Source organism: Hippoglossus hippoglossus, chromosome 19 (assembly GCF_009819705.1).
Source record: "Hippoglossus hippoglossus isolate fHipHip1 chromosome 19, fHipHip1.pri, whole genome shotgun sequence".
Classification (NCBI taxonomy): domain Eukaryota; kingdom Metazoa; phylum Chordata; class Actinopteri; order Pleuronectiformes; family Pleuronectidae; genus Hippoglossus; species Hippoglossus hippoglossus.
The window spans coordinates 17,649,850-17,662,349 of record NC_047169.1 but is presented as its reverse complement, the minus strand read 5'-3'; the positions used below and the strand labels follow the sequence as shown (position 1 = coordinate 17,662,349).

General features: G+C 40.0%; 1 protein-coding gene across 2 annotated transcripts in view; it reads left to right on the top strand.

Annotated features, from left to right (window-relative positions):
* The window catches only part of rbfox3a (RNA binding fox-1 homolog 3a), a 556,640-nt gene that overhangs the window by 347,406 nt on the left and 196,734 nt on the right, over positions 1-12,500 (top strand). The window lies entirely within an intron of this gene.

The following is a 12,500-nucleotide window of genomic DNA, read 5'->3' as shown; positions in this document are numbered from 1 at the left end:
ACCAGGTGACATGTCTTCCTGAGACAAGGCTTTGCTCCAAATCCCTTACAATCATCCTCTGTCTTGAGCCACATTTTGTTGGACACTCTGTAATTAATGAGTACTCTAGCAGATTTGATTCTTGCTGTGCTTCACACAGTGTGCTCTTCTTTTTCCAGCTGTGCATGAAATGGCCAGTTACAAACAGAACAGTTTACAAAGTCCTGTGTCCCGATTTACTCTTTTGTCATCTTTCACAGCATTTTCTGAAAAAGAGAAAGATAATTACTATTATTAACAGTAGTAGTTGTAGTAGTAGTATTAGTAATAATGTTAATAATATTGAGTTTATCACTCAAACAATGCATCTCAAAGATCTTACAAACAATAATATCTACAAGACAAAAGGGCAAAAACAACAATGAAGACAACATCAAACATAACTTAACACACACACACACACAGGAGGAGAGACGGGCCTACAATCCCAAGATGCTGCATGTGGCCTGGTCCCTTGAATTAGTTCCACAGCTTTGATAACATTTGATGCATGATCAGTGGTGATGCACATCTGGCCCTCTTCTTTCAGACAGCAGCTGGACAAATACTCTCTTAGTATGAGAGAGTATTTTGTTTGTCGCTGTTTTTCTGTTTTACCACAAAACAGTTGTTTTAGCATAATACACATTTTTAAGGTCTGTCTCAACTTTTTTACTTCATTCAGCGTACAGTTCTGTGCGGTCAACATGACTTAAGTATGTGTGGGAGGGAATTGAATACTAATAGTTTGACTTCAGTAAAGTAGTACATTATGGGGACTTTCTTACATCATGGTCACAAACACATCTGAAACAATAGTTTGTTTGCTAGATGGGGCAAGAGAGTCACCACTGTAACTTGACGAATCTGAAAGACTGCCATATTACTGAAGTGCAGTTTTTCTGTAGGATTAATTCGTCCAACATTGCTTCTGGCTCAACGGAGGCCATTTTTGCACACCACAAATGTAAAGTTTTACTCTGGTTTCACGCACGTGTTGCTGGGGGATGTATATGCATTTGCATTGTCCACTTTTGATTGGTGAGCATGGCTGTCATACAAGGAGAATGGCATTTGTAAAACCATTAACAGGGAAGTATAAACCCTGGATCAGATGCGTGGCGTAATCTATAATCTACAACACAACCTTTGTGATTTGCTCATTGCCTTGTTTCAAATCATGATTTGGATTTGAAAAAAATGAATCATTCAGCCCTAATAGTTACCATGGCTACAGGTGTCTCTCGTAAGCTGTCCATGTCTCTTTGCTCTGCAACAGCGGCAGACTGGCTCATTTCAGTATATCCAGTCAGCATTTCCAAACTGTCTGGTATAAAACAGAACCACTCTCCCTAATCTAATGTAGCACAGTTGTTGCTACAAACCTAGCATTGGTGCAGCTACCTGTGCTGTTCACTGCAGAGCAGTGAGTCATTCAGAAATTCAATACCCCTAATTAGTAATCAACATAATGGTCCTTTTCTGGGTTTGGTTTGAGAGGAGACTTGTCTCGTGGACCAGTATCCACCCCTGGTGTGACTGTTGTCTTTTCTCAATTTCAGACTCCCAATTACTCAAACACACACACTTGGTTTTTATTGTAACTTTTTATTTGCTGCAATGCTCTATGTTTACACTGAAGTAAGAATTACAATCTGCTCTTTTTTTTTTAACCCCGACTCGAAAATCAAGCTCATTTATAATACATGATGCTCCCCTTGTCTATCACTTTCTCTTTCCCCAGCTCTCTCTTCCATACCTTCTATGCATTCCTTCATCCATGCATCCTTCCAAGGTTGATTCCCCTTCCCTTTAAGACCAATGGGATAAGCATCTCATACATGTAAACACTATTCTGGGTCCCCTGGTACCTCTGCAACACACACACACACACACACACACACACACACACACACACACACACACACACACACACACACACACACACACACTATGACTCCAGTAATGTACATACATCTGGTGTTATAGTTTTAAAGATTTCCCTGGAGTAAGCATTAGACTGACTACACCTGTGTAACACATACTACATCAACTACACCTCCCTTGACCTTGCAGATTATCGCTCTCCTCAACAGTGTGGAAATGTCTGTGTGTGTATATGTTTGTCTTTAATTGGATCTGTTCTTACATAGTATTCTATTAGAGTGGACACATTACTACCGATCTGTATTTTCGAAGACACCTGGTCTGAATTATGCTCATCTCCCCCAGTAACCCATTTCAAATACAGCTTCAGGGCCTTCCACTGTTTGAAGCTGCAAAGAAAATCACACATTTTGTTATGGTTATGTCTCCGGACTGTTTATTTTTCGCCTCTTTATGATAGTGTTTTCAGTTTGATTATCACCTCCTTGTGTTTCATGTCTATCCCTGTGTTTATGTTTGTATATGACCTGTTCCTGTGTCTCATGTTTTCCCACTTCCTGTGTTCTGTTTCCTGTTTTATTTTGTAGTTTCTGCTCCTTGTGTGTTGTCTATCTTCACTTCCTGTCTTTGTCCTGTTTCCCGCCTTTGTGATTGTCTGCACCAGTCCTCATGTGTTCCACCTGTGTTCAATTGCCCCTGCCTTCCCTGTTGTCTCTGTGCGTCCCCTTGTTGGGTCGTTGTCATTAATGCCTCGTCTCTTGTGCTTGTCAGTCCTCTGCGTCATCGCCGTCTCTTGTGAGTTCCTAGTGTTTTCCCCAGTGTGTTCTATGTTTTTTCAGGATAGACTTTTTGAAAGTCCTATTCTAGTTTCTTTTCCTGTTTAGTAGTTTTTCCCTCTTCGGTAGATATTTTGCCATTAAAAGGACACTTTTTGTTGAAACCTCTGCCTCTGCATCTTGGGTCCACCTGCTCCACAAACTCTGACACTTTCTTCTGAATTTTTTTTGGAACACATTTGCTTTCGTGTTTGAACTGCGAAGAGCTGTGAGTGCCGTCCAGAATCCAGAAACCGCCCGCCCTTTACGTGCGCAAGTGTTGCACGCTGTTATTTTTCTTTTCTCTCCATCTCTGAGCATTTTCATACATTTCCCATATCCTTCTGGCAAACAGTGACTAAACAAATGTGCTTAACAAATTTGGACAGAGGAATATCTTGCACCCCCAGACCACTGTGAAATAATGAAGTAATATTTGCTTCCTGTTGTTTAGATCTGATTTAAACAAATATTTGTATATTCTAAATAATTCATTGCATTCTATCCCTGTTGCAAAGCTGGGGCATGACTTAGCATGTATAATTAAACATATGTCTGCTAACCTAATTGTTGTACAGTTAGCTGGCTTTGTAGTGCTTAGTCTTAGGGTTTAGTGTATGGGAATAAACCGATGACATGAGAAGGAGCCAGCACACAGCTCGGTTACCCTTACTCTACTGTTGACAGAGGTGAGGAATGTGACTTGATTCCAAGAGGTGGAGAGTGGCAAGTTTCAAACTCACTTGAGAACGTGCTTTAAAGCAAACTGCGCACAAGAACACATCCACCCCTTACTGTTTGTGTTTTGAGTTAAGTCTTTAATACCAGCAGCTAAATGCCAGGTTGCTTCTGTTGCATTGGCACAGGGTAACGTGTGAATGGAAGCTCAAAAGCCTCATACTACAGAGGACAGCTTTTATCTGTGTATGTCAAGAATGTATGCGTGAACATTTGTATCTAAACTTGTGCAAATCTTCACATCTCAATTCAAAATCTGGCATCTTCATCACAGACATGAGCCTCTAGTTTGCTAATTTGCTGGATCATCAGCAGAGTGATGATCCAGGCTTATATACCCACCCCCACCCAACCAAAGACACACACACACACACACACACACACACAGTCCACTCTGTATATTTGCCATGAGCAATCCTGGTGCCATGGTGGGGATAGGTTAAGCACTCAAGGGCCCTGGTCTGGCATGCCTGAGGACCTGCCGGAGCTTGAGGCTATTGGCAGTGGATCAAAGCTGACCAAGTAGCCCGGCCCGTTAAACTGAAGGGAGCAGGCAGACACACCTAACCAGCTGTCCCTGGTGGAGAGCCAAGGGAGAGAGGGTGGTGGATGGATGAAGCTAGAGAGGAAGGGAGGGATGGTGGAAAAGTTGGGGAAGGATGGAACACAGCAGAAAGTGGAGAAAAAAAGGGCGTTAACAAAATATTTATGAATGGTAAGGAAGAGACAAGGCGTAGAGTACAGAAAAAAGATTTGTGTAAGTTGAAAGGTGGAGGTGTGACTACAAACAAAAGGAGAAACAAGGGGGAAAAAATGGAGAAAAAGAGGGGCCATGAAACAAGAGATAAAATAGTTATTTAAAAACAATAGAGTTAGAACAGAGCTCGCATGGCTTAAAGTGCTGCAGTAGCAGAAATCAGTCAGGTGAACTGAGGGCCTGAAGCTAATCTGTAACAAAGTGAATCAGGGATGTGGAATGATACCAGTGTCAGGTATACACACACACACACACACACACACACCAAGTCTTGTGTAGTCTTATCTGTAGAGATAAGAGGAGACTTGGGCAGCTGTTATTGTGTACCAATATGGGCCCTCAAGCCAATGGGACAAGATTCTTTATTAGAAGGCATGGTGTGGGACAGCTGTGTGCTCACCCTGTACTGCTTTCTGGATATCATGTGCAAAGCCTCTTCAGCCGTTCACTAAGAGGAAGCCTGAACCACATTTACCAGTTTAGCTAAAGGTCTTTATAGTAATTTGTTTTAAGAGATTAAAAACTTCACAGATTTTTTTTTAAAGCCTTTGAACGCAACATTGTTTTACCAGCATGTTTTCCACCATCCCAATTTTTCAAACACAGAGAAAACTATTCATGGAGAGATCATTTTTTAAAGACAATTTGTAGGTTTCAACCAAATGCCATGGTCTTCATTCAATACCAGAGACAATCTTCCATTAGAGAAAAGAAGCTTGAATTAGTGATCTTGTGTTTCCTAAAAAAAACAAAGCAGAGGAACTGATATCATGGATTTAAGTAAGTTGTAGTGCTTCTTTGTTCATAATATCATAAATACTACAAATATGTATGCAAACAAGCATACACACAGTCTTCCAATTATCAGTTTTACTTTATATAAGTGCAGCACTTTGTTAAATATACATATGGTCAGACCTGCTGTTGTATATGCCAATTCAGAGTTGTTTTATTGGACTGCCGTTCAGTGTTTATACGGGAGAGAAGGCTTGTCAAGGCCCTTTTATGATTTGGAGCTAACCCATAAGGATGCTAATCATTGATTTAGCCATGCAGTGATAAATTATGCCAAAAAATAATCTCACAACAAACATTTGGAAACAAAAAAAGATGGGGGGACTGGGGTTATTTTATCAAACACTTCAACGCGTCTCCTAAATGAATAAAACCAAGCATGTACAGTTTAACACAACAACTCAGCAACCCCTGCCCATCTCTGCTGACTAAGTTTCTCCTCACCTTTGTTCATTTTGTGAGATTGCATCATGTAATGTAAGGCAGACATTTAGGTTTTCTGCAGTATGTTTTGGCAGTACTTCCTAAACATCCCTGAAACATCTAATAAAGTCAGGATTCTGACTGCCAAGGTTTATATCAGAAGATGTCAGTAGGTGCATAGCGACCACTGAATCAACCCTCTGCTGCTGCAGGGCGCCATATATTAAGTCCTTCAACAGTGCAGTACTGTGTAAATCTCTTCTGTAATTAACTAAGATGTGGTCCTAGCTGTGTGTGTAGCTCCAAAATGACTGGCTGGTAATAAGGAACCACAGCAGCTCATCCGTGTACTTTTATTGGGCTTTATGATTTGCATCAGCAGTCATAAGTATTGTTGCTGACCAATCCAATGGTTGTCTTGATGGGCTGTGAAGACTTTATTGGCTCCTTTTGGATTGCTTGATGGGAATACAAAAAGTTTCCATTTTCACTGAGTGTATTTAAAACGATCTGTTGTAAAAATGGCTATATATGAATTGTACTTTTGATATTTCATGTATTTAGCTAACAATACAAAAGTGCTGCTTCAAGTGAGTGAGCGGTCTAAGTTAGTCAGTAGATTTTCTCTGTAGCCGTTTTGCCGAAAAGTAAAAGAGAAAACTCCTGCACTTGAAGTCTACACACCCTGTCCACATCTGCATTTTAGAACAGCCCAGTTTGGGTCATTGTTGAGTGATTACGTTTGCACAGACATGGTACAAGAGACTCAGAAACGGACAACTGAGGCAGTGCCACTGAGGAAAATCAGTTTTTTAAATGGTGCGTATGATTCATACTAAAAGTCTATGTGCACACAAAAGCCGAAAATGGCGTAAGCAAAATAAGATCCAGATTTATAAAACCATGCGCACGCACACCTGAAGGCCATGTTCCCCTTTTTAAAAATCGTTCTCCCCCTGGAAACGTGCATACGGGGATCTGCCCTCTACACGCCCACATTCAACCGTAAGTGTTCAATGCAAAGCTCGTCATGATTATTGTCCTGCTGACAAATCGGTTTCTATGGTGAATCATGGCATCAAGCAATTTTCTGACACCAACATGGAGGAGCTTGTTGGTGAGGGGGAGGTGAAGAAAGACAGATTGTTTGGTGGCCAAAGCAGTGATATCCTTAATAAAAGAAAATACACTGAGTGGTAACGTGTTGCTGCTGCTGTTAATCGCCTGCAGCATCATACTTGTCGTTCTTGTTGATAAAGAGGCACTGTTTCAAAATGTATCAAACTATTAATCACATGACTTTGTAACTGTTGTTTTATGCTATGTTCAATTGAAGGTTCTTATGAAACAATTATATTTCACGAGCACAAACAACACTGTTGCTTCTAACGTATAATGATGAAGTGGATCAATTATCTGGCTTCAATTCCCCTCGCCATTTTCCTGTCTCCAGTATGTTCGTACGCATGTGTTAAAGTTTGCGTACAAGTGCACACTTCTCTCTTCAAGATTGTTTTTATAGATCCCAAAGTGTGCGTCTGAAAGATGCGTATGCAATGGTTATAAATGAGGCCCCAGGTACTCGCTTTCAAAGTAAACTTTTCAAATATGTTCTCTGTGTGCAGCCTGTGAATGGGTATCCTTAGTATTCAGTCCAGTGGAGGATATTTTTTGGGCATACTATCCGTGGACCTCTAAAAGTGCTTAAGGATAAATAAAATTGGCAGAAATAAAAGTGCTTGACGATGTGAGCAAATTTTGTGAATGGCTCTTTCCTTTGCCATATCTCTGTAACTCACCATTTTGAAATTGTATCGGTTCTGCTCTTGAATGTTTTTGTGCTTTGCCAGGCTGCTTCTAATTTAATGAGCACTCCCCATTGACATGGTCAAACTGTATGATTCAAGTGATAATGAGACAAGCTCTGTTATTGTACAAGGGCAGTCCTGAAGATAGGGATGGGTTACCCCTGCACCAAAGTGCCAGATTCCAAAAAAGTGTTGTCAGATCAAGCAGATCATGAAGGCAGTTGTTTCTCCTTACTCCTGGACATATGTTATTGTTACCCATCGTTCACATCAGCTGATGATTTTTTATGAACACCAAACTAATTATTTAAAATAGACAGTTCTTGTTCAACATAGTTGAAGATCTGATCATATTTGGGAGAAATTCATACATGAATGCGGAACATTTTAAAGGATTCACTCACTTTTTCCTAAGTTAATGAAGTTAAATGAATGATTAGTGATGAATGAGAAATAATACAAATTTGCACTTAAAATTTATAGTATAATGTCATGTTTTTTGTCAAATAATGCACGCATTACAATGTGTTTCAAGCTCACATATAAAGTCACGTCACCTACCAGATATGTTTAGTTATTCTGAAAATATTATGTTAATGTTCAAAATATTATCATGTGCACAGACATGACTAAATCAATTCAGCTAATTTAAATCATCAGAATAATTTGTATTCTTTGGTTGATTTCAGGTTCATGTGATTTTTGTCTTTGGAAGGTGATGGATCTTTATAAAGTTTGGTTGGTCTGTGATGACAGTTAGTGAGATGATTAGTACATTCTACTTGCGGCTTCAGTTTCGGGGTCCTGGTTCATGCTGTCACAAAGCTCTGTCCCACTGGCACACTTTAGTACATCAGACCCTCAATGATATTATTAATTATACCTGTTTTTTTCCTGCTATGTAAAAATGTATGGACTATTTGCACATGCTGCTGCTTGTCCTTTTCTCTCTGTATACTACCGTCAAAAAAGAAGTCTCTGTCTTGCTGCGTTTCCGATCCTTTTCACTTTCCCCTTTTCTCTCTCCCATTCTAACACACTCTGCCAGTGGATCACATTTTTGTGGGAGGATGGAGAGTGATAAACTCTGGGAGGTAGGCTAATGCTTATAGAGAAAGCGGTGCTGAACACAGCAGAAGGATATGATAAATTGGTACAGTAAGGCTGTACCGGGCACATCCAACTCTGAAAAGCAAACACGTGCACGTACAGACCTCAGGGGGGGCTTAAGCATCTGCCATTTTACCTCCAACTAGAAAGAGTGCCCTTTTTTATGGGATGAATTTTTTTTTAAATGAATAATTAATTTCCTTTTTGCGCACTGCCCCACCGATTCAAGCGGATCAGACATATTGACTGATTCAGACAAAACAAATCCGGTCGGAGATTGATGTGCAGACTGCATACCCTCTCTCTCTCACTCGCCCCTCCCTCCCCCCATGGTTGCAGCTGCGGACGAGCACTGCATGGAGCACATGCACGTGTGCGCAGGCAGTCTAAAGTTAGCGGATGTCTGTGAATGATGACATTTAGGGAGACAGGTATCTGGTCACATAAACTAACAATATTGTGGTAATCTTAATGTTATTTGATATTGAGGTACTTTAAGAAATGGAAATATTTGGCATATGGTAGTAGTTGATAGTTTCTGTTAGTAATGTGGGAATCAATTGAATATGGTTGAGTTTTTGTGCCCACTTAAAGGAATGGTCCTATCACATCACAGCGTTTTTAATTTGTTCGTATTGTCCAGAGGGCTAGTTAGTTATATGCTAGCTAATTATTACATTATCCATCCATTTTAATTGGACATTTTAATCAACCAACACATATTTAAAAGTCAGGATAGTAAAAACCACATTTGTTCTCAATAGCTAATGCTTGTATGTACGATCACAAACCTTAATAAATAGGGCATTGCAACCCATCTCTCTCTCTCCCTCTCTGTCCTATTGGATCTGAATTAGAATCAGTTTTTCATTGCTCTCAATGTAGTACAAAGAAATATACATCTGCTAAGCACGAGGACAATTAAGGCCAACAAATAAAGGTAAAGTGTAGACAGGACTGTTATATTAAGGTTGAGCCGAATACTCGGATGAAACGACTATCCGGTACGGATAATGTACTTTGACGGAGCACGAGTACCATCTGAGTAAAATGTGTCAATATCCGTACTCGTAATGAACGAAAATCCTCATGTGTCCACATGATTCCTTGATAGGCCAGCCACACACAGAGCTCCTCCCCTACACAGAGCCTATAAAAGGTTCACTGCTGCTACAATCATGTCGTTGTCACAGCCACTCTGTCCACAGGGATACTAACGTGTAACATCGTTATCTATGATCATATATTCTCAGCGTCCACTGGCCAAGCTCTAGGCCCTACTGGTCGAGTCAGAGTGCACCACTCTGGACGCACACGGAGCGAGTGCTCCTCTCTCTCACACACTTCAATTTTTAAAAAGTAAGATAAAAAGAGACAATAAAAAAGTATGTAAACTCGTTGAGTATGAAAACCTGCATTTTACTTAATACTACTCATTGATTTATTCACTGAAGTTTATAAAAAACTTGTTCTGAATAGTTCTCTTACTCTTGTGATCAAAAACTTGATCTGAAGCTCAATTCTAAGGCAGAACAGATACTGATTATTTAGTTGGTTGAACAGATACCGATACAGATAATGGTGTACTCGTGAGCCCTATTTTGTTCCAGTATATTTGACATAGTATGGAAAATTTATATCAAAGTATTACAAATATTTATCTTAAAACAAATAAATAAACACGTGTCTAATACACATGATCTAAACCTTATTATTTGAAGTTGAATTGCTTTTTATCTAATTGTTGCTAAAATAGATGTCTTCTGAGCCTCAGTATATGATATATGTGAATTATAATAACCTAATATGTTTGCACATGGCGGTTGTATCCTATTGTTTGTGATTACTGAAGTAATTATACATTCTGTGTAGAGGTGGAAAGAGATGGATAGCCATGAGGCCGCCATGTAAGATTAGGTTGATTAACATGTTCACATGAGGAGAATACATTACATTTATTTGTATTTAGCATTGCTTAACTGCCATTTAGCATGTCAAGTAATGTCATGTCGTGTTTGAATAAAAATAAGTCTGAAAAGACAAAAAGTTACTATTTATGAATTTAGACCACTGCCCCTCTTAAAATCCCCTGTTTGCCCTGCTGACAAGATGAGAGAGGGTAAAAAAAAAGACAAGCACGAGAGACCTATACAAAAGATCCCAGCCCTCCAAATTCCTCCATATACCCAAATTAAATTCTTCTCCTCCCTCCATTCTTGTACAGTTGAGCCAAGTGGGGTAGCGGACAGAACAGTTATCTCTCTCTGTCTCTGTCTCTCAAAAACACTGTGTGTGTGTGTGTGTGTGTGTGTGTGTCGTGCCGAGCCAAACTAATTGGAGTGATGGAATGTCAAGCCCATTCTAATCAGAGCCAGGAGAAACCGGCCAAGTCCAGATCGTGGCACAGAGGATGAACTGGTGCAATGAGACAGAGTGTAGAGGAGAGCCTCACTCATCCAATCTCCTTATTCAGATGTCATAATTCGTTACAGTCTAGTGCTATGACGACTTTGTACTCGTTGTGAAAAAGTGGCACCAGTTCCATTCAGCGCAAATTTATGTAATTTAATAAATAAATCAGTCTCAGGTTATGAAGGCATGAGTTCCAAATTCAATTGATCTCTGGTCTCTACTTCATGGGAACACAAAGGCAACAATCAGGTATAAAATATGCAGATTATTGTCTAATATCTACTAGTAAGGAAGAAATTACTAGGCTGATAACACAGGAAATATGCAAAATTGAATAAATTAACCATATGGATTTCAAACAATGGAATGTAAAGGTGGTAATATACGTGATGGTGGCACGCAATATGGTAAAGGGGGATTGTGTGGTGAAAATGTTAATGGGAACTAATGTATGTGTGAATGAGTGAAACTATAAAAGTACATTTATAGATTATAGTTCTGGCACCTACATCAACCCAGTCATAAATAGCAGAATCAAATGATTGGACTGGGCCTGCTTAAAAACGTACCGCTGTGCTATGAACACCCTTGGCTGGAACTCAGACTGTGGTTTTGTTGACCGATAACCTTTTGTTGGAACTAGGTGGTCTATTCCAAAACGCCGTTGGTTGTCTACCAACGGAGCTCTGCCATCAGTCCAAGCTGTTAGGGGTTGAGACCTCATCTGCAGGCTCTCTCCTTCGGGACTGAATCAATCAATCAATCGATCAATCAAATTTTATTTCTATAGCCCATATTCACAAATCACAATTACTCTCATAGGGCTTTAACAAGGTGCGACATCCTCTGCCCTTAACCCTCAACAATCGCAAGTAAAACCTACCAAAAAAAAACTTTTAACAGGGGACAAAGAATGTAGAAACCTCCGAGAGAACCACATGTGAGGGATCCCTCTCCCAGGATGGACAGAAGTGTAAAAGAAGCCACGTGTAACTGTGAACATGAACAATAACAGTATTACCCTAACCCTACTACAACATTGATTCAAGGAAACATTTTATAACATAATGGAAAGGTGCAGTCATACGAGGGGCCAAAGTTCTCCACTTTGATTTGACCTGTATTTAAAGATGTCTGAATAGGAGACAATGAAGCTTGTATTTCAGCTGACATGGCTGCTCTATTTTTCTCCAGTTCAGCTTTCAGGTCGGAGATGATCAGAGTGGAGTTAGCTAGCTTAGCTGCTGGAAGCATGGCAGGGTCTGTGGTCGAAGTTTTTCCTCTGGGCGCTTGTCTTACTCTTGCCTGACATACTCCAAAAGTTGGGTTATAGTCCAGTGGTGTGGCTCTGAGTTTACTCTGAGTTTGCTGATGGTGCAAAGAATCTCAAAAATTGCTGAGATTTCTTCGTCTTTTCCATGACACTGCGACTCACAGGTGATTCGGTCTCTTAATTCCACTTTTGACGATGCTAAAAGTCTGGACCTTCCTCTGTGGATCTCTTAAATGAGGACCCGAATTAACACTTCCAACATTGGACAGGAAGCGTAGCCTTATATGGTATTATTGGGGCAATAATTACTCTAATTTGCTATCGTCGTGCACACACTCAAATACATGCGGATGACGTTCATTATGTTTATGCACGTCATTTACAAACTTTTGAAGTTAATAGCATTTGTTGAATCTGATGTGGAATGTTTGTACAAACTCACCATGTGGACAAAAGTAGGAGAA